The sequence below is a fragment of the Cetorhinus maximus genome, chromosome 17, assembly GCF_964194155.1.
Source record: "Cetorhinus maximus chromosome 17, sCetMax3.hap1.1, whole genome shotgun sequence".
Lineage (NCBI taxonomy): Eukaryota > Metazoa > Chordata > Chondrichthyes > Lamniformes > Cetorhinidae > Cetorhinus > Cetorhinus maximus.
The window spans coordinates 14,381,583-14,404,270 of record NC_135895.1 but is presented as its reverse complement, the minus strand read 5'-3'; the positions used below and the strand labels follow the sequence as shown (position 1 = coordinate 14,404,270).

General features: G+C 41.1%; 1 protein-coding gene across 2 annotated transcripts in view; it reads left to right on the top strand.

Annotated features, from left to right (window-relative positions):
• The window catches only part of LOC144692193 (uncharacterized), a 222,849-nt gene that overhangs the window by 155,493 nt on the left and 44,668 nt on the right, over nt 1-22,688 (top strand). The gene's annotated exons all lie outside the window — the stretch shown is intronic.

The window sequence follows — 22,688 nt, the reverse complement described above, 5'->3', positions numbered from 1 at the left end:
AATTCTTCAATGGACTGACAGATTCTTTATATTGTAATAATGGCTTTCAGATGTCCCTTGATTCAGCTTCTATCCCATATACATTCTGTATTTTTCCACTAAAGTATGCCCCTTTTACGAACCCTCACGGTAAAGAGAAATATGAACCTTTGTGTTTCCTCCAGTTCCTGTCAGAACCTTTTCCGCAGATGAACAGATGAGCAAAACAGATTCTTCAGAGACAATTTTGCAGAGAGTTACATCCATCTGATTCAATTATAAATTAAATTGATTAACGAACCATAGCCCATTATGGGAATAAATTACTCAGAACTGTCTTATGCCCAAAAATGTGTAAAATAAAAAAAAAATGGGCATCCTTCACTCTGTCAAAACTTACCATGAAGCCAAGCTGAATCAGTGTGCGTGTGTGTGTGCCTGTTCTTTTATTCCCCTCCATTGTCCAGTGCTGTATTTGGGTTAAGGTGATGGGTTTGTAAACGGTGGTGTTTAGGGTACGTGGTTTTAATTAGCAGTTGTCTTGCTGTAATTAGCTGCTTCTGTTTGGAGACACAGAGATGGTGACTGCTCAGCTCCTCTCAGGCACAAAGATCTGTTTCCTCCAGGTGACTCATCCACAGATCCGTCGCAGTTGGAGTAAATGTCAACTCAGTGAACCCTCGGATTAGTCCATGAAATTATGGTTATTCAAAAAATCTCAGTATTTACCATTTGATGCAATCTAAGCAATAGTGTCTGGGAAACACTGCAAAATCCCTGTTCATTGATTTAGTCTGCAATATACTGAAACAAGCTTTCTAGAATTAGTTGACAAATCATGTGTGTTACCTACATAGTAAAAGACCTCACAAGATGCTGAAGAGGAACATTCTTATACATTTCACACAGAGTAGCAGAACTGCGGTTAGCTGTACATTTTACTAAGTTCAGACTGGGGCCTCTCAATAGTTCAGAGGGTAAATGTACCACATGATGTGAAATGAGGCCAGAAAAAAAAAAGTCTTATTCCAAGCCTACTCTAAAGTCAAATGACCAGAGTCGCAGATTGATGGTAGTACTGCAATTGGTATTTGGGAATAAGAGGGATAGACAGTGGCTAGTGGTAATGTTGCTAGACTAGTAATCCAGAAGCCTGGGCTAATGGTCTGGGGTATTTAAATTCACTTAATAAATCTGGAATTAAAAACCAGTCTAATGGTGACCATGAATCCATTGTCAATTGTTGAAAAAACCCACCTGGTTCATTAATGTTACTTAGGGAAGGAAATCTGCCGTCTGTACCTGGTCTGGCCTACTTATGACTCCAGATCCACAGTAATATGGTTAACTCTTAACTCCCCTCTAAAATGCCCTAGCAAGCCACTCAGTTGGATCAAACTGCTACGAAGTCGAAAAGGAATAAAACTGAATGGACCACCTGGCATTGATCTCATCACCGGAACTGTAAACGGCACCCTGCTGACCCATTGAGTAAGTCTTCCTCATTAACGTATGGGGCTTGTGCCAAAATTGGGACAGCTGTCCCACACACTAGTCAAGCAACAGCCTGATATAGGAATCATACCTTACAATGTCATAGACATCACCATCCCTGGGTATGTCCTGTCCCAGCGTGTTTTAGCAAAATGGTATACAGGTGGGAGGGAGTTGCCATGGGAGTCCTGAACATCGACCCTGGACCCCATGAAGTCTCACGGCATCAGGTCAAACATGGACAAGGAAACCTCCTGCTGGTTACCACCCACCCACCCCCTCAGCTGATGAATCAGTACTCCTCCACGTTGAACATCACTTGGAGGAAACATTGAGGGTGGCAAGGGCGCAGAATCTAATCTGGGTGGAGGAATTCAATGTCTAGCACTAAGAGTGGTTTGGTAGCACCACTGTATTTCGGAGTCAGCTGAGTTCTAAAGGACATAGCTGCTACACTGGGTATGGGTCTGGGTCGTTGAGCCGCCTTCTTGACCCACTGCAGTCTATGTAGTGTAGCTATACCAGCAGTGCTGTTAGGAAGGGAGTTCCAAGATTTTGAGCCAGTGACAGTGAAGGAATGACGATATAGTTCAAAGTCAAGATAGGGTGTGGCTTGGAGGGGAACTTGCTGGTGGACAGACTTTGGGAATTCAGGAGCTGAATTACTCACTGCAGAATTCCCAGCTTTTGACCTGCTCTTGTAGCCACAGCATTTATATGGCTAGTCCAGTTCAGTTTCTTGTCAATGGTAACCCCCAGGATGTAAGTGGGTGATTCTGCGATGGTAATGCCATTGAATGTCAACTGGAGAGATGGTTAGATTCTCTGTTGTTGGAGATGGTCACTGCTTGACACTTGTGTGGCGTGAATGTTACTTGCCACTTGTCAGCACAAGCCTGAATGTTGTCCAAGTCTTGCTGCATGTGGACACAGACTGCTTCAGTATCTGAAGAGTCGCAAACGGTGCTGAATATTGTGCAATCATCAACAAACATCCCCACTTCTGACATTAAGATGGAGGGAAGGTCAATGATGAAGTAGCTGAAGATTGTTGGGTCCAGGACACTAACCTGCAGTGATGTCCTAGAACTGAGATGATTGACCTCCAAAAACCACAACCATCTCCCTTTGTGCTTGGTATGACTCAAACAGGGAGAGAGTTTTCCCCATAATTCCCCTCAATTTCAATTTTGCTAAAGTTCCTTAACGCCACACTCGGTCAAATGCTGCCTTGATGTCAAAGGCAGTCACTCTCGCCTCACCTCTTGAGTTCAGATCCTTTGTCCATGTTTGGACCAAGGCTGAAATGAGGTCAGGAGCCTTGCGGCCCTGGCGGAACCCAAACTGAGCATCAGTGAACAGGTTATTTCTGAGTAAGTGCTGCTTGATAGCACAGTCGGCAAACCTTTCCATCGCTTGGCTGATGATGGAGAATTGACTGATGGGGTGGTAATTGGCTGGGTTGTGGACAGTACATAACTGGGCAATTGTCCATATTGCCGAGTAGATGCCAGTGTTGTAGCTGTACTGGAACAGCTTAGCCAGAGGCACAGCTAGTTTTGCATAAGTCTTCAGTACTATTGCCAGAATGTTGTCAGGGCCTATAGCCTTTGCAGTATCCAGTGCCTTCAGTCGTTTCTTAGTATCACAAGGAGTAAATCGAGTTTGCTGAAGACTGGCGTCTGTTATACTGGGTACCTCAGGTGGATCATCCACTCGGCACTTCTGGCTGAAAATGGCGGCAAATGCTTCAGCCTTCTCTTTTGCACTGATGTGCTGGGCTTTCCCATCATTGATGCTGGGGATATTTGTGAAGCCTCCTCCTCCAGTGAGTTGTTTAATTGTCCACCACCATTCACAACTGGATGTGACAGAACTTTCTTTTTATTTATTCATTCGTGAGATGCAGACGTCATTGGCTAGACCAGCATTTACTGCCCATCCCTAATTGCCCTGCAGAGCTTAATCTGATCAGCTGGATCACTTAGCTCTGTCTATCGCATGCTGCTTATGCTGTTTGGCATGCAAGTAGTTCTGTGCTTCACCTTGCTTCACCGGATTGACACCTCATTTTTAGGTATGCCTTGTGCTGCTCCTGGAATGCCCTCCTGCACTCTTCATTGAACCAGGGTTGATCTCCGGGCTTGATGGTAATGGTAGAGCGGGGGATATGCTGGGCCGTGAGGTTACAGATTATGATTGACTACAATTCTGCTGCTGCTGATAGCCCACAGCATCTCATGGATGCCCAGTCTTAAGTTGCTAGATCTGTTCAAAATCTATCCCATTTAGCACAGTGATAGTGCCACACAACATGATGGAGGGTATCCTCAAAGTGAAGACGAGACTTTGTCTCCACAAGGACTGTGCGGTGGTCACTCCTGCCAATACTGTCATGGACAGATGCATCTGCAGCAAGCAGGTTGGTGAGGATGAGGTCTAGTAGACTTTTCCCTCTTGTTGGTTCCCTCACTACCTGCCGCAGACCCAATCTAGCAGCTATGTCCTTTAGGATCCGGCCAACTCGGTCAGTATAGTGGTGCCACTGAGCCATTCTTGGTGATAGACATTGAAGTTTCCCCACCCAGAGTACATTCTGCATCCTTGCCATTCTCTGTGCTTCTTCCAATTGGTGTTTAACATGGAGAAGTACTGATTCATCAGCTGAGGAGGGGGGGAACAGTAGGTGGTAATCAGCAGGAGGTTTCCTTGTCCATGTTAGGCTTGATGCCATGAGATTTCATGGGGTCCGGAGTCAATGCTGAGGACTCCCAGGGTAACTCCCTTCTGACTGTATACCACTGTGCCGCCACATCTTCTGGGTCTGTCCTGCCGCCAATCTCTTATGTGGGACTTTGTCGAAAGCCTTCTGAAAGTCCAAATAAACCACATCCACTGGCTCCCCCTCATCAACTCTACTAGTTACATCCTCGAAAAATTCCAGTAGATTTGTCAAGCATGATTTCCCTTTCATAAATCCATGCTGACTCTGTCCGATTCTGCCACTGTTTTCCACATGCTCAGCTATTAAATCTTTTATAATGGACTCTAGAATTTTCCCCACTACCGATGTCAGGCTGACTGGTCTAGAATTCCCTGTTTTCTCTCTGCTTCCCTTTTTAAATAGTGGGGTTACATTAGCTACCCTCCAATCTGTAGGAACTGTTCCAGAGTCTATAGCATCTCGGAAGATGACCACCAATGCATCCACTATTTCTAGGGCCACTTCCTTAAGTACTCTGGGATGTAGATTATCAGGCCCTGGCGATTTATCGGCCTTCAATCCCATCAATTTCCCCAACACCATTTCCCGACTAATACTGATTTCTTTCAGTTCCTCTCTCTCACTAAACCCTGTGTTCCCCAACATTTCTGGTATGTTATTAGTGTCCTCCTTTGTGAAGACAGAACCAAAGTATGTATTTAGTTGCTCAGCCATTTCTAAATACATACTTTGTCTAAGCCATTTGTCTTGCACTCATCAGGACACTCACAAGAATACCAACATAAGGGAAAATAACAGAAAGAACATAGACATACATTGCACCTGTTTCAGCTAGACAAAGGAAGTGACAGCCATTTGCTGACTCATTCCTCAGGGAAATGCCTTGACCAATCAGGGTCAAGCTGCCTGGTTTAAATTTCAAACAATGCTTGGCAATTAACTGTCAGTCACCATCAGTAGTACATTCTCCATGGCAATACCACTTGCCAACCGATCGGCACTCTCTTCACGTACAGTATAAATTGTTGGTTTCTCCTTATATTGGTATTCTTGTGAGTGTCCTGATGAGTACAAGATGAAAAGCTTAGACATGTCTCTTTTTTTTCAGCAATACTCAAATTCTGTACAACCAAACAACCATTCCAGATTTATTAACAGAAATACCTGGAAAAACTCAGCTGGTCTGGCAGCATCGGCGGAGGAGAGCACAGTTGACGTTTCGAGTCTTCATGACCCTTCAACAGAACTCAAAGGGTTCTTATTGAAGGGTGATGAGGACTCGAAACGTCAACTGTGCTCTCTCTCCGCTGATGCTGCCAGACTGAGTTTTTCCAGGTATTTCTGTTTCTGTTTTTGTTTTGGATTTCCAGCATCCACAGTTTTTTTGCTTTTATTCCAGATTTATTAATTGAATTTAAACTCCACCAATTGCCATGGTGGGTTTTGAACCTGTGTCCCAGAGCAATAGCCTGGGCCTCTGGATTATTAGTCCAATGACATTACCACTATGCCATTGCTGCCACCACCACTGCCCCCTGTAGCAACAATGGCGGATGATTTAATTTGGTTGCCTTTTCTTAAAAATAAACACTCATTTATGATTTTACCACCAGAAGAGGTTTTCCTGTTACAGTTACTGTATACTGACGTATAAAGCTGAGAGGAAATTCCTCTCCTTAGTTATTAACAGAGGGATAGTTCACCAGTGATTCTGCATTAATAACCTCCCTCAATCTGTCAAGTTTTAGCATCTACTAATCAGCACCCACTGTTTAAACAGTCAAGAGAAAGCAGAACACACAAAAGATTGCTCACACCAATCTTATTTCTTTTGATCCTTTTTTAAAAATGGGCCTGATATCGAGAGCCTCTTTAACATCATCACCATTTACAATCCGAATGAATCATTGGATTGCACCGTCTTGTTGCAGCTTGGGAAGTTCATTTGAATTTGCTGCATGGTTGTCTGACCAGCTGACAAGCTGACCAGCTTGCATTGTACATTTGGGTGAGTGGTGTAAACTCACTCAGATTGTTTTCACATAATTAAGGTATAATTGAATCTATATAATAAAAATATAAAAGATGGGCGGCGCAGAACGTTGATGTGCACGTATTAACATTTGAAACTTGTTTGCTGGCGTGGCATCATAAAGTCGAAACCAACGGTGTAAAGTCGAAATGGTATCAATTTGTAAATGTCATAAGTGCAGTTCTTCATAACTCGAACGTTGTAAAGTCAAAGACTGCCTGCATTATACCACAACACAAGGCATGACACTTAAGTTGCAAATGTGCAATTCATGTTTTTTTAACAATCATTCTAAATGAGGAACTACACCTGGTATGAAGCAAGTTCTTTGTGGGTGGGTGGGGGTGATTTTGTTTTTGGATTGCAGTGTGAATACTTTATTCCCAATTATGGGCTTCAGTGACATCAGGTTATCTTTCTCTTTGCCCATTCAATAGGATCACTCTCTATTCATCCATTCCAAATTTTGATTCTCTCTCTCAAGTCCACTCAACTAGGTCACCAAGAAGGCCTTTCTGGATCGCCAATTAACTAGGGTATCTCCTTGTTTCCCTTATCCCCTTGCACCTCCATTACTCTCATTTCCGTCAACCAACTATCTACAGCAACCAACATCACAAATTATCTGGTGATAATCTCATTGTTTGTGGGGCCCTTGCTGTGTGCAAATAGGCTGCTATTTCCTATATCATACTTCAAAACTGCTTTGTTAACAGTAAAGCGTTTTGGGACGTCTTGAGATGGTGAAAGATGCTATATGAATTCAACAAGTTCTTTCATTTTCTTTCAAATGCCAGGCCGGGGTTTGTTCATCAGAGATGTACTCCTGCATATTAGAGGAGAAGACTGGTTTTACAAGCACATTTCTCCCTTGGCAGGGTACTGGCTTGTAGGAAATGTATCTTTTACTTCACAGATGAATTCTCATGCCTGAAGAAAAAAGTGTGTTGCCTTGTGTCTGGAGCTCCAGCCATTTGATGGTTTCTAGAAATTGTATTCTTTTGTATCGACAAATATACATTAAAGCTGTTTCATCACAGGTCTGACTGCGCAGTAGTAAGGATCATAGTGGGGACCGGGGTGGGAGCCCAGTATGTTCAGAAGCCTAGTAGACATCTTGTATTTATGGAGGGGAGCAGATTTATTAGAGCTAAATTCACAGGTAAGTTTGTGATTCTTTGATGCTGTTATTGTGTTTGTTATGTGCTCATCTTTATTTTCAGGAGTTTATAGTGAATCGACTGAGAAACTGCATTTTGGTGATTTTTATTTTGCTGGAACATGATGGGTTAAATCTGATTGATGGAGAAAATTAAAATCTTGGAGAAAGATTTTGCACAATATGGTTTTTTTTTTAGACTATTCACGAAATAGACAATTATACAGAGAATGAGCCAATGAGGAACAAGTACATTTCTAGACAAATTTGCCAGTAGGGTTGCCAACCCTCCAGGATTGACCTGGAGTCTCCAGGGTTTGAAGATCAATCTCCAGGACACTGCTGTGTGCAACCCTGAAGAAATATCATAGGGTCATTAAAAAAAGATTGGTTTTTTTTGCCATTTTCTTTGAACTTTCCTCTTTACCAGATCTAAAAATATTGAAAATGGGGTGGGAGGGAAGGCTGTTTGGCTAACATCTGATTGACTAGTGATTCTTTATACTGTCCAATTGGCGTAGGAAGGCTCTGCGTCACAAAGATTGGTGTGTAGGCCAACTAATGGCTGGAATGTGGGGGCAAGTCATGTCCAGGAATACCTCCACAAATACATTTAATCACAGTTGGCAACTCTATTTGCCAATCCAAACATAGATAATGACCATGACAAAAATGGCAATCACAAAGGACATAAGGAGTTTGATCATATAAACTTACCTGAAGCAATAAGCCACCTTCTGCTTGAGATCCCTGATCAGTAAGTTAAAGAGAGTCTGGTTCAATTAGCATCAGGTGTTTTTTTTCTGGTTGTGCTGTAATTAAGGTTATCTATTCCCTTTACTCTGATTCTATCAGGACAGAATTTTTAACTAACTTCAGATGGAGTGCCGGATATATTTGGAGAAACCAAGGAAAAAAGAGCTTGCATTTACAGAGCACTTTTAAAATCCCTTGATATCCCAAAGCACTTCACAGCCAATTAATTAATTTTTGAGGTGTAGGCACTGTTCAGTGTAGGAAAAGACAGCAGCCAATTTATACACAGTAAGATACCATAAACAGCAATGAGATGACTGACCAGATCATTTGTTTTGTTGATGCTGGGTATCTCAGCTGTGGCTCAGTTGGTAGCACTCTCACCTCGGAACATCAACATTCCATGTTCAAGTCCCAACCTCAGGCTTGAACACAACAATCAAAGCTGAGACTTTGGTACTGTCTTTTGGTTGAGCCTGACACCCGATCTGCCTCCTTGGATGCATGTAAAGATCCCATGGTAATATTTTGAAGAAGAGCAGGGGAATTATCTCCGGTGTCCTGGCTACTGAACCAAGCTGACAAAAACAGTTCATTCAGCAGAGGAGACTACAGACTACCTGCCATACTGAAATCAAACCCAACAATACACATAATTAGGCTTCTTTCAGCGAGCTCCAGTTTACATACAGCCGACGAAGCAAGTTAAATCAACTACTTCAAGCACAATAATCTTGTTACCAGTAGACAAGCTGCTTGTTAAAAATCATACATCAATAGACATAGTAATAATTCACAGATTCTTACTTAGCACGTGGTAACAGCTAGAGAGTCAGAGGCAGGAAAAGAGAAAAGATAAGGAAAGTATCAACTTATATCTAGAGAGAGAAAACAACCTCCATTTCCAGGACAATATAGGGGGGGGATTTTACAGAAGTATAACCTTCCCTGCCAGCAGTGTATATTACGAAATATACGCACGGTTATGTAGAGAATGTCATGTAGAGAAATATATGCGCACGGTTATGTAGAGAATGCCGTGGACATGCACTCCCAGCAAGTTCCTCCAGGTCGCTTCTTCTCTCAAGGACCATAATAGTACAGGGCATGTCTCAGATATCAGTGTCACAAACAATAGGTCTCGCTAGGGACTGAAGAACCTCTGCTTTGTCTGTGTGCCCCGCTAATGGGCTATCCAATACCTTATTTTCTAGCAATTGGGGTATTAGAAGGATCATAATCTCCATGGGAATGCTGTTTATTCTTGTTTCCCTGGGATTAGTTTGAACACTTTGTTTTGTTTTTTTTTGAAGTCCTCGATCTCTTACAGCATTAAGCTTTTTCTCCTAGCTACAAATTTTTACATTGGGAACCCTGGACCCTGAAGGAATCCCAAGTGGGCTCTGAAGTATTTTGATGCATTTATTGATTTTCCAGTAAATTATTTTTGTTGTTATATACTAATAAAAATAGCACTGATTTCTTTTTGATATCTAACACTGCCTTTTGGAAGGTACAACAGCGGCTTCCTGGGTATTTGTGGGCAGCCCTAAGCCCCGTGATGGGAAAGTTTGAAAACCATTGACTTAAGTCATTCCATTACTCCCTCTAATGTTTTGCATCCTGGAAAACATTCAGGATTTAATGTTCATTAAATAATATACTCCAGACACCTTCTCATCAATTCAAGCAGAAGCAGCATCAAACGATACCAGTCTTACTTCATTTACCTCTCCAACTGTAAACACTTTACCACACTGACACCTTATTTATATGGTTCTGAAAAGCTCAATCATTTACCCTTTCTCCCTTGGATGTCATGAATAAACTACTAACTTAAATTGAGAGATGGAAATTCTATTCAACAGACTCACTATAAAAAGGAATAGGCCTGTCCACAGAGTCATTTATGGCACAGAAGGAGGCTGTTTAGCCCATCGAGTCTATGCTGACCATCTGAGAATATAACTGGACGATGCAATACCAACAACAGGGTTAGAGCCCCAGCCACCTAAAAGAGTTAATATTAGTCTTTTTGATCTGTTAGTGGTTCTTCTGGCCTGTGTGAACTATAGCTAGTTACATATCTGTCACTGGTGCTCTCTGCTTCTAACATTTATTTCATCATTTATTTCTAAAAACAAGCTGGATAATGAAAATAGGAACTCAAAATACAATTTAGTGAACAAATTAATTGGGACAATTAGTTAAAAATGAATCAATTTGATATCTTGGAGAGCAATACAAACAAAGTAGATACTAAGGCTCCCTATCATTACTTTACAGCTGTGACGATGAGTCAGAAATATTTACACAAAAACAAAAAATGCTGGGAAAACTCAGCAAGTCTGACAGCTGAGGAGAGAAAGACAGAGTTAACGTTTTGAGTCTGCATGACTCTTCTACAGTATTTTGCCTTTATCTTAAGTCAGAAATATTTCCTTGGTTATAAAGTGCATTAGGACATCCTGAGGTCATGGGAGTTGCTATATAAATGTATATTTTTCCCTTTTAGTTTATTTGAACTTTCAGAAAGCTTTCAATAAAAATATGATATGAACGACAAAAACTTGCATTTATATAACACCTTTAAAATAATAAAACGTCACAAGATGTTTCACAGGAGCATCAAAGAAAATTTGACACTGAGCCACATAAGTAGATATTAGGAGAGGTGACCAAAAGCTTGGGCCAAAGAGATGGGTTTTAAGGAGCATCTTAAAGGAGGACAGAGAAATAGAGAGGTGGAGAGATTTGGGGTGGGAATTCCAGAGGTTAGCACCTTAGCAGCTGAAGACCAATGGTGGAGTGATGAAAATTGAGGATGTGCAAATGGCCAAAATTAGAGGTTAGATTTCTTGGAGGATTCCAGGGCTGGAGGAGGTTACAGAAGTAGTGATTTCTATCAAACTAGAAAGCAAAATAATCCAGGGGAGTAAACGGGATGGGTTAAAAAGTAAGAAATGGAAGCAAAGATTTTCCTGCTTGGCATTCTTGTACATGCCAGGAGCACATACTGAGAAATAGCGCATTGTCGGTGTGTGGTCTTCCGTTTGCCAATTTTATTGGATGGAAAAGTTGCAACCTGAGGATGTGCAACTTCCTGGATTCAATCGGAATGCCAAAGCAGAAAACTGCCCCTGGAGAAAATGGGGAAGCATTGACTGGAGTCCCACATGTGTCTATATATGGACCATTATTGGCTCTAGTCAATATTAATGACTGTAAATGCAAGTTCATCAAAATTGTTGATATGACTAAAATAGTGCAACAGCGACAGTGAATTCAGCAAAAGCTTTACAGAAGAGGTTATATTGGTGATGCAATTGGACAGAAATTACAAATAAGATACAGCACTGAAGAATGTAAAGTTTTGTATATCCACCAAAAAATACAATGAATGGGATTGTATAGGCAGAGGGAGACTTAGAAAGGAACCTGAGAGTGATGGAAAAATAGACTATTGGGATATATCCACAACAGTGGAGTACTGCACTGCAACAACTTGCCAAGGCTTCTTTAACAGCACCTCTCAAACCCCTGGCTTTCTAGAAAGACAAGAGCAATGGTTGCATAAGAATATTGTCATGACCACAGACTCTGTCTCCGAATTACTTATGGGCAGATTGAACTTTTAAGTAAGACATGTGTTGTTTTTAAAAAAGGACATATAAGCAAAAGCTGGCTGAGGTTGTAAGGTTGCCACTTGCTGGAAAATTCCTATGTGGATTACTTGACCAATGAGTTCAGAGAGAAGGGAATGTCGCACCTAAAAGGTGTGACATGACCTACTTCAGACAGATGCACTTTAAAGGAAAAGATACCATGCAAACTGAACTGTAATCTCCTGTGTTTGTGGAAATAATGGGAAATGATTACCATCTCAGCCGAAACCACCACCTCTTGAGTTATATCCCAGACTATGAACATGAACCGAGTTGAAAAGAAAAGAGATCTGGACAAAAGACATGTTTGTTTTTTCCCTTCCAGGAATACACAAGGAAAGGGGTTTAAAAAACCAACTGCAAACCTAGCTGTGTGCGCTATTCTGGTATTCTGTTCTGTTGTGTGTGTGCTGTAAACGTCACAGCTGAAGAACGCCAACTGGGCATCCTTGCATTTGCAGGTAACAAAAACTCTTTCTCTCTGATTGCCGGAAGCAAGTCACAAGTCAGCAAAGCCACAGTCAAAAAGGAAACAGGGCAACTCCTTTCAGCTAACCTGCAGAACCAAGAATCTCCAACCCAATTGCTCAACTGCCAAAGTCAGCGCTACAGGAACCACCCCAATTTAACGGCCGCAATGTTTCGCCATCTACTCCTCACGGACAAGCCAAAGGACTGATTCATATACCTTTCTTTAACTTTTATTTTTGGACTCAATTTCTCATTTCTAATCTGTATGTATGTGTGTTGCGTTTTTATTATTTTTCCTCGTGTTTAGTAATTAATAAGCTCACTCTTTCTTTGACTCAAGGCAGCCTGATTAAATTGGCTCCTTTTAAAACTTAAATATATTTGGATTGGGAAAAGGTATCCACAAGGGAAGGGATCGTTTTTAAATTAACCTTGTAGTGACCAACTGAGGGGGGTTGAATAAAGAAAGAGAGCCAGTTCATCCCTCTCACCTGGGAGCATAACAATTTGGGGTACCTCGTCCGGGATCGTAACAGATTGGGGGAACTTCGCCCAGGGGCCGGTCGTAACAATACCATCACCTCCAAGTTTCCTTCTAAGCCACACACCATCTCTACTTGCACATTCATTGCTGTTCCTTCATCAGCACTGCAGCAAAGTCCAGCAACTCGCTCCCTAACAGCACTGTGGGAGTACTTTCACCACGCAGAATGCAGCAGATCAAGAAGAAAGTGCATTACCACCTTCAAAGGCAACGAGGGATGGGCAATAAATGCTGGCTTTTGTGAGTGCTGCATGTATCCCAAGAATTAATTGAAAAGTACAAACCTCCAGAGATTATGATGGGACTGTACAATGCAACAGACAGCCCACACTTGAATACCATGTTCAATTCCTGTCACAATGCCATAAGAAACATGTTCAACTATTGGCGAGAATGCAAAGAAGAGCAACAAGACTGATCGAAAATGTGAAGGGAATGAGCTGTTGGAGGATCAGAGAAGCTCAAGCTGTACATCTAGAAAGATCTGAAAGAAGAAAATTAAGAAGGCACTTCATAAAGGCATTATAAAATATTAAATGGTCTAAAATATTACTTCAAATGAAGTTAAGATCGCAAGACAAGGGAACATAAATTCAAATTAGAGAAAACTGCATTTATATCTTCACTCAAAGTGATAAATGTTTATAATAATCTGCTGGGTGGGCTAGTAGAAGCAAAAGTATTAGGGTCATTCAAACTACAGCTGGATGCCATATTTAGAGATATAAAATTGCAGAAGGTTGAGCTTCCATGAGCTGAATAGCTTTTTCTCATCATTAGCTTTTCTGATATTCTTAATTTATCAAACTATGATTGCAGTTTTCACAACTGCTTGCTCCATCTTCAGCTATAGAGGAGGACAGAATTATGTCACAAGTCCAAACCTGTCTGATTCTAACTCACTAAGACTAAGGTAAAGCTTTTGCTTGGGCTCCGTGTTCATTCAACATTGCAAACACAAAAGGCATTAACACTTTACTGCATTCAGAGTCTGTGAGGGATTTGCTGATTTGGTTCTGTTTGTGACTGGATGGTGTGGTGGTACACTATGTAAAAACAAACACTGCTGGAGGTTCTATTCCTTGTTTATTTGTTGTCATTTGTAATGTCACCCTGCTTTGGACAACAGCAGCAACTTGCATTTATATAGCGCCTTTAACATTTGAAATGCCTTGTGATGGTTTCCTAAGACTGTCATCAGACAAAAAGAAACAGCAGGTCAAAAACCAAGTATTAGAATAGCTGACCAAAAGTTTGACCAAACAGATATGTTTTAAGGAGCATCTTAAAGAAGTAGAAAGAAGTGGTGAGGCTGAGATATTTAGGGAGGGAATTCCAGAGTTTAGGGCCCAGACAGCTGAAGAAATGGCCGCCAATAGTGGGAGAAGGAAGTGGGGATGCAGAAGATGCCAGGATTGGGAGAAATAGAGTTCTCAGAGGATTGTAGGGTTGGAGGAAGTTAAGAGATAAAGAGGAGCAAATCCATGAAAGGATTTGAACACAAAGATGACAATTTTCAAATCGAGGCATTGCTAGACAGGGGAGCCAATATTCGTCAGTAAATCGGGGGTGATGGGCGAATGGGATTTAGTGCGAGATGGAATGTAAATTAAAATGAAAATTGGGAGTTTCTATGATGGGCGGCTGATCCACATCACAAGTTTTATTCCCCAGACAGCAAATTGAAAATCTACCCTGTCCTGTTCACTATGTTAAAATATTCTAGGGCAATTAGAACAACTTCAGCAAATGTGACCTTGACGGTTGCTTCCAGATTAAATTGCAAATATTCCCACAATTGCAAAAAGAAAGACTTGCATTTATATCGTGTCTTTCACAACCTCAGGACATCCCAAATTATTTCACAACCTATGAAGTACTTTTTGAAATGTAGTCACTGTTGTGCTGTAGAGAAAGGTAGCAACCAGTTTGTGCACAGCAAGATTCCACAAACAGTAATGAGAGGTAATCACCAGTTAATCCGCTTTAGTAATGTTGCTCGAGGGATAAATGTTGGCCAGGATGCCAGGAAGAACACCTTTGCTCTTTTCAAACAGTATCATGCATCACCTGAGAGGGCAGAGGGCCTCAGTTTAACATCTCAGCCAAAAAAGGCATCTCTTGACAGTGCAACAATCCCTAAGCATTGCACTGGTGTGTCAACCTGGACTTTGTACTCAAATCCAGACAGAATAGGACTTTAATGAAAGTGCTACCAACTGAGCCATGGCTGATCCATTAAAATGTTCCTTCTAGTCGCCTTTTTTTTTTACTGACTCTGCTGTAGAAATCAGCAGTTTTAGGAATTTGCTTTGACTCTGTGTTTGATTTGTTTTGGCTTTTTCTGTTGATAGATTTAGACTGGAGGCCGGTTCACCCTTTTCTCCCAAGTTCCTCGAATTTATTTTTTTTTGTTTTTATCTGCAGTTTGGCTTTGGCTGATTGCCACCACTTTGCTCAAGATGTTTGGAGAAATCAGGGGGTATCAGTAGCAAGTCATAGATTTAATGCAACACAAGAGATTTTATATAAAGTTACATAGAACCCATGCTGGAAAAGGAATCTCTTGAGATTTAAAAATTGTCGAATGCTGAAAAAAGAACCCAAATCTGTCAACAAAAAAGGGATCCACTTTCTATCTAGCAGAAGGAAAGTAACACAAATGTATGAGGAAAAAAATAAAAGGAAAAGCAGAAGGTTTGTGAAGCGACAAACCAACACCTTTCTAATATAAGTAGTGCAAATTATTTTATTATTCACTGTTATCACAGTCAAATGATTGTTGGAACTCTATTTGAACAGCATTTTGGTGCTAATAAAAGATTAAACAGAAAAGATGATGTTCGATGCCTAACTTGCATTTAGTGCTGAATTACTAAAACCATCTCCAATTTGTCCATGATCTCATGTTCCTCTTAGCCTAAGAGCTTTTACAGGTCAAAAGAGGTTTGTCTGACTTTCTTTCTCTGTCAGAAATTTAAAAAACATAATTACATTCCTTCTCCAGATACTGTAGCTTCTTGGCACAGTTTGTGACCTCTCAATAGTTGCTTTGACCCACAAGGCCATAAAGCCAGTAATATATTGAAAGAGAAATATAACTGAGGACTATTCACATAAAGATGTACATACCAGTCCCCTGAAATCTCTTCATTTATTTAATACCATCTGACACACTGAATGTTGGTATTCATAAAATTGCCTTCTTAACTTCTGACACATTTTGGCAGGTTGTCAGCCTAGTTTGCAAAATATCTTTTTTTGCATCCATATAATATTCTCAAATTACATATTTGAGAATGAGTTTATCTCGGGGCTATACTTTAAATACGCTTTGAAGAGCTTTATCCTGCACTTTTTGTTCAGCACATTAACAAACTCTTGTGAAGGATGTGTCATTTTAGAAAGCTATTTCCTAAATGTAGCCTATTAAGAATGGAAGAGACAAACAACTTACATTTATATGGCACTTTTTAGCATTTCATCCAAAAGGTATGCGGCACCTCCGAAGGGCGACACTCCGTTAGTACTACATTGGAATGTCAAGTTAAATCGATTCACAAACTGAGATCCACAGACCCCTGAAGGTCTGTGGACACTTCGCAAAATAACACGAAAATGTTTACTGAGCAGCGCCAGCCTCGAGCAGGGCAATGTGGGTAACCACTCAAGCTGCCGTGTTCAAGAGGGATCGGAGTGGCGCAGAGTAAGAAAACGAGTGGCAGCCAAAGTCAGGCTTGGTGCGACCTGGGAGGTCAGAGCAGGCGCAGTATAGCATAGAGTGAGCAGCTTGCCTCACCGAAGAGGGAAGCACACATGGAGAAGCGCTGAGAACAGTACAAATATCATCAGGTAGACTCCATTATCAAAGCTAGTAGTGGGTCTCAGGGGAGTTCAACCTTGTTCAAGAGGACAGAGTATTTTTATAAATTTACAAACTTAAAACTAAAAAAAACCTGTTTTCTTAAAAGCAATATTAAAACACTTTTTGCATGGAGCACCTCCATTTATTCTTTCATGGGATGTGGGCATCACTGACGGGGCCAATATTTGTTGCCCATCCCTAATTGCCCTTGAACTGAGTGGCTTGCTAGGTCATTTCAGAGGGCAGTTAAGAGTCAACTACATTGCAGTGGGTCTGGAGTTACAAGTAGGCCAGACCAGGTAAGGATGGCAGATTTCCTTCCCTAAAGGATATCAGTGAACCAGATAGTCTCAGGAATGGTGAACATGAAACTAGCTTTTAATTCTAGATTTTTTTCTGTTTAATTAGTTGAATTTAAATTCCACCAGCTACCATGGAGGGATCGGAACCCATGTATGTCCCAGAGCATTAGCCTGGGCCTCTGGATTACTAGTCCAGTGACATTACAACTATGCCATCATCGCCACAGTGATCTGAGTATTATATAGTATTATATTTTAGCTGGTAGATCCATGATTCCTAATCCATTTGAAAAGAGGTCCTTCAACCCAAAAAAGTTTGAGAATTACTGACCAGGATTACACACTCAAACCTTTGGGATGGTACTTGAACCCCACAACCTTCTGACTCAGAGGCAAGAGTGCTGCCACAGAGCCTCAACTTCCACCTGCATCCAATGATGCTGGATACTTGGGAATTTCTGCATTATAGTAAGGGTTGCCTGCTAGACAAATGTCTCAACAACAGCTTGATTTTTGCTTCAATTATAACTGGTTTAGAATTGGGAAGTGTGTGTAGAAATCACTTTTGAAAGGGTGAATAAATGAAAAGATTATGCATTGAATGAAGTACCACTAGTTAAGTTGTGGTGAGACTTTTCATGGCGTACTGCTTTAGGTTTTCTGAGAAATGGAGCCCAATCTCATTAACTCATATTGAGCCCAGCCTCCTTGTTTAATGTGAGTTATCAGGAGGGGTGACCTTTCTGTCTGATGGCTATTCTTTAGCAGTGCAGAGTCCTGCAACAACTATTAACGCAGTCTCACATTATTGCCCTCAAAGAATTGTTCAGTAATTAATGTGAAAATGGCCAGAAAGTAAGATATGCCTGATGCTTTATGGTAGTCTGTATCAGCGTTAATAAAATCTGATTTTTTTTTTTAAAATGCTGTTCTTGTGTGTATATAGAAAGACACACCATGAATTAAGAGCTGGGCACATGATCCAGGATCCTATGTGCTGACACCATAGTGCAAATAACTTAAGAGATAGGAAGAGGAGTAGGCCATAGGGCTCCTCAAGTCTTCTCCGCCTTTCAATCAGATCATGGTCAACCTTCGACGTAAACTCCCCTTCTCGCCCTATCCTCTGTATCCCTTGATTCCCTTAATATTCAAAAACTCTATATTATCTGCAGCACAGCCATAAAGTTTACAGGGTTTAAGTATATATATAAAGCACAAAAAAAGACTTGACTTGCTTTATTTTGTGCTGATAGTTGAACAGATAACCCAGAAATGAAGTGAATATCTCTCTGTGAGCACTAACCCTCTTCACGGAAATGTGTCATCATGAACGATTGCATTTTTAATAAAAATGTAATTAAGAGAAGTCAAGAATAAATGAGTGAAAGTTCTGAATCTGCTTGGGATGAAGGTTTGATTGTGCCGTTCACTCAAACACATATCCTTTACGAGCAGTAGAGCAAACCGAAGCAGAAATGACCAGGTAATGAAGATAGATGCATTCAGTTATCAGTGAGCCATTACTGGGGCTCGCTGTTACATTTTTAAAAAATCACAGATAGCTTGACGGCACTTGCCACATAGAAACTAATTCATGGACAACAGCCTACAATGTGCAGTGTGCATTGCAAATGCATGTAGGGCACTAATTAAACAATTTTGAAGCATCGGGCAAACTCTCCAGTTTTAATCCCTGTTAGAGGAAATGCACGGTGGGTTTGCTTAAGAGAATTCACATGAGGCTCTACGTATGGATCCAAGTGTCTATGAGGAGCCCAGGTGCAAAAAAAAGTGCTCTCTGGTCAGATACAGAGGTGAAAGCAGCCTTTAGCAGGCAGGCTAGCTGCGGGCTCAAAGTTCTGCCAGCTATAGTGTGATGAGAATGAGATCTGAATTCTACCAATGGACCATGCATGAGTCTTGATGACAGCTGCCCTTTAATTCCAGTTTTAACTATTTCACTTCCAAATGTTGCTAAAAGGTGCAGGACTAAGCTGTCTAGAAGAAGGACTTGCATTTATATGGTTTCATTCACAACCTTACAGCCAATTTAACTTTTTGAAGTGTAGTCACAGCTGTAATGTAGGAAACACAGCAGCCAAATTGCGTGCAGCAAACTCCAACAAACAGCAATGTGCGAATGACTGGGCAATTGTCTCGTAATTTTGGTCGAAGGGTAAATATTGACCCAGAACACCAGGGAGAACTCCCCTGCTCTCCTTCGAAAAAGTGGCATGAGATCTTCTTCCTCCACTTGTAAATTGTATAAGCCAGGAAGATGCCATGTTTAATTCCCAGTCTATGCTGTTAGCTGATTGCTGGGACTACACTTGATGTGCTGCAATTGGCCTCAGTATATTGAGGAAGGGAATTTATCCAGTATCACCACCTTCCCAAACCTCCTGCTCTATGACATATCTATTGAAAATTGCACAAATGTGTGGATATGGAAGGGGGCAGTACCGTGCTCAGTCACAATACCTTCTGTTGTCAAATACTCTCTTGATTAATGTGTGAAAGATGGTGAGGTACTGGAAGGTTGCTGGAGTTCTTGGCACTTTACCCCTGAATCAGTGCCTTCAGCAACAACTTCCATTTCTATAGCTTCCCAGGAGCATTATCAGACAAAATGTGATACTGTGCTGCATAAGGAGATACTAGCACAAGTGACTGAAAGCTTGCTCAAAGAGACAGGTTTTAGAGGGTGTACTAAAAGAAGAGTGAGTGAGTTGAAGAGGCTTGGGGAGCTGAAGGCATGACCGCCAATGTAGGGGTGAAAAAATTCAAGGATACACAAGCTGCAAGAGTTGGAGAAGCACATGGCTCTTTGGGAGAAGAAAGGAACAAATTGGGAAAAAGAGGAAAATGCTTTTGCATATTTTGACCTGATTCTAAAATTATTTCCAAGAGCAATTAAAGGGCCGTATTTTCACTACCAAGGTGGGTAACTCAAGTTGGGAAGCTTCCTGACTCAGCAGGTCCACCTCGGTTTAAAGGGCCCTGTTGGACCCAATGTTTGCTCTCAGGAGGTGGAGGCAGGATAGAATCAGGCCCGTCAGAAGTAGATCGTTCGTGGCCACAGAGGTGAGCTGGTGCCAAGGTGGGCTGGTTAGAAACGCGCCTTCGTTCTCTGAGACTTTGTCCCAGTTGTTTTAGAAGCTGTTAGGGCTTCTAGCCTCACCCCTCACATGCCCCCTCATACTTTTATGCTACCTCCATGTCAGCTCATGCACCTCTCCTACCCCCATGCCAACTCATGTGCCCCACTTATCCCCCATCATCCTCTCATACCACATAGCCACTCACTCAGTACTCACCATGGGCAGGCCTCAGGAACCATATGTTAAAAGTATCTTTTTCAATCTAATATAGCTCTCACTTGTACAGAGTTAATAGTGAAGATAGATGATTGGTTAGCTAACAGTAAGCAGAAGGTAGGGATAAATGGGTCTTTTTTGGATTGGCATGCTGTGACTAGTGGATTGCCACAAGGATCAGTGCTGGGGCCTCAACTATGTACAATCTATATACATGACTTGGATGAAGGGGCTGAATGTATGGTTGCTAAATTTACTGATGACACAATGATAGGTAGCAAAGTAAATTGTGAGGAGGACGTGAAGAGTTTACAAAGGGATTTAGATAGGTTAAGTCAGTAGGCAAAAAATTGGCAGATGGAGTATAATGTGGGAAGATGTGAATTCGTCCACGTTGGCAGGAAGAATAAAAAAGCAGTATATTATTTAAACAAAAAGACATTGCAAAACTCTGCAATACAGAGGGGTCTGGGTGTCCTGGTAAATGAATCACAAGAAGTTAGTATGCAGGTACAGTAAGTGATTAGGAAGGCAAATGGAATGTTGTTATTCATTACAAGGGAATTGGAATATAATAATAGGGATGTTTTGCTACAGCTATAGAGGGTGAGACCACATCTGGAGTACTATGCACAGTTTTGTTCTCCTCACTTCAGAAATGATATAATTGCATTAGCAGCAGTTCAGAGAAGGTTCACTCAACTGATTCCTGGGATGAAGGGGTTATCTTATGAGGAAACGTTGGACAGATTGGGCCTGTATCCATTAGAGTTTAAAAGAATGAGAAGTGATCTTAGTGAAACATTTAAGATCCTGAGGGGAATTGACAGGGTGGATGCTGAAAGGATGTTTCCCCTTGTGGGAGCGACTAGAACTAGGGGACAGAGTTTAAAAATAAGGGAACTCTCATTTAATACAGAGATGAGGAGAATTTATTTTCTCTGAGGGTCATGGCTCTGTGGAATTCTCTTCCCTCGAGAGCAGTGGAGGCTAGTTCATTAATTATTTTTAAGGATGAGTATTTGATTGACATGGGTATCAAAGGGTATAGGGGGTAGACAGGAAAATGCAGTTGAGGCCACAACAGACCAGTCATGATCTTATCAAATGGAAGAGCAGGCTCAAGAGGCCAAATGGCCTACTCCTGCTTCTAATTCAAATTCATATATTTCTATGAATGTGAAAAACTCGCATTCATGAAACCCATTCAAAGCGTTTAAATCTCAAGTAGTTAATCTGTTATAAAAACAATACACATCTACTCAGTAGCCACATCAAAGACAGCTATCCTTTAATGGCCTCTCTAAACTATCAAACTGTGAACTTGGAACCCCCACTGAGATAAATGTAGCTCTTGAAACTCAGCCAAGCATTCATAATGACATGATAACAGCCCTTGGGAAATGATAGCAAAGAACTCTATTGAAACTGTGCAATAGGTGGTCATCTTTTTTTTCTGACATACGCCAGATGGCCTGTCAATTAAAGTGGTGGTCCAACAGACGCTTTTTTAAAAACTCTCACTGACAGCTTTTATTCAAGTTTAAAGAACACAGGATTTTTAAAAACCCATCAGATAATGAGACTTAAATAGACCATGTCCACCCTTCAAGAGTGTTTACATCTACTCCATTAACTCATAACTCCCACACCTAAGGCCCTAGGAACATGCAAAATGAGGTCTGTTTGAACTCAGCACTAAAGTTCAAATGGCTTTGCTGAGTTTGGGTTTCCCGCTTGTGTGATCATTCCCGCCCCCTTCTCCCACCAGCAAAAATGGAATCTGCCAGAAATGGAGGTGGGACCTCCCCATCTGGGTCCTGCCCGCCAGTTTTAAAGTCCACAGAGTCTTCCCAATCCTGTGAAAATCCAGCCCTTTGACTTAAACCACATAATACATGCCCGCTAGCTCTAAAAATTCAGCTAGGATTTTCTATAGCACAATTTAGCAAAGCTGGTTACTGTTCATTGTTCCTTATTTTGAATCACCCTTATCTTATGTAGTAGAAGGAAACAGCAAACCTAATTTCATTTTAAAATATGGATTAATATACAACAGTGTCTGCAGTAACAAATTTAAAGCTTTTGCTGGAGGCTTGCAGGCTGTAGAATATAAATACTGTACATAATAAAGACCATCTTCACTGGTTTAATAATATATAACGATTCATGCACAGTTGCATGTTTAATACGTTACCCTATTTTCTCATAAGATAGTATTAGGATAGATTTATAACTGGCAGAGTTGTTGAGTAAACCAATATGTACTTGCAGCTATAATTTTATTTGAACTTTGCAAAATGAATTGCAGCAATAATTAGAAGTCATCAGACATGAGTTATTGCTGTGCTGTTTCACTGTCTTGTTTTTTCTGGC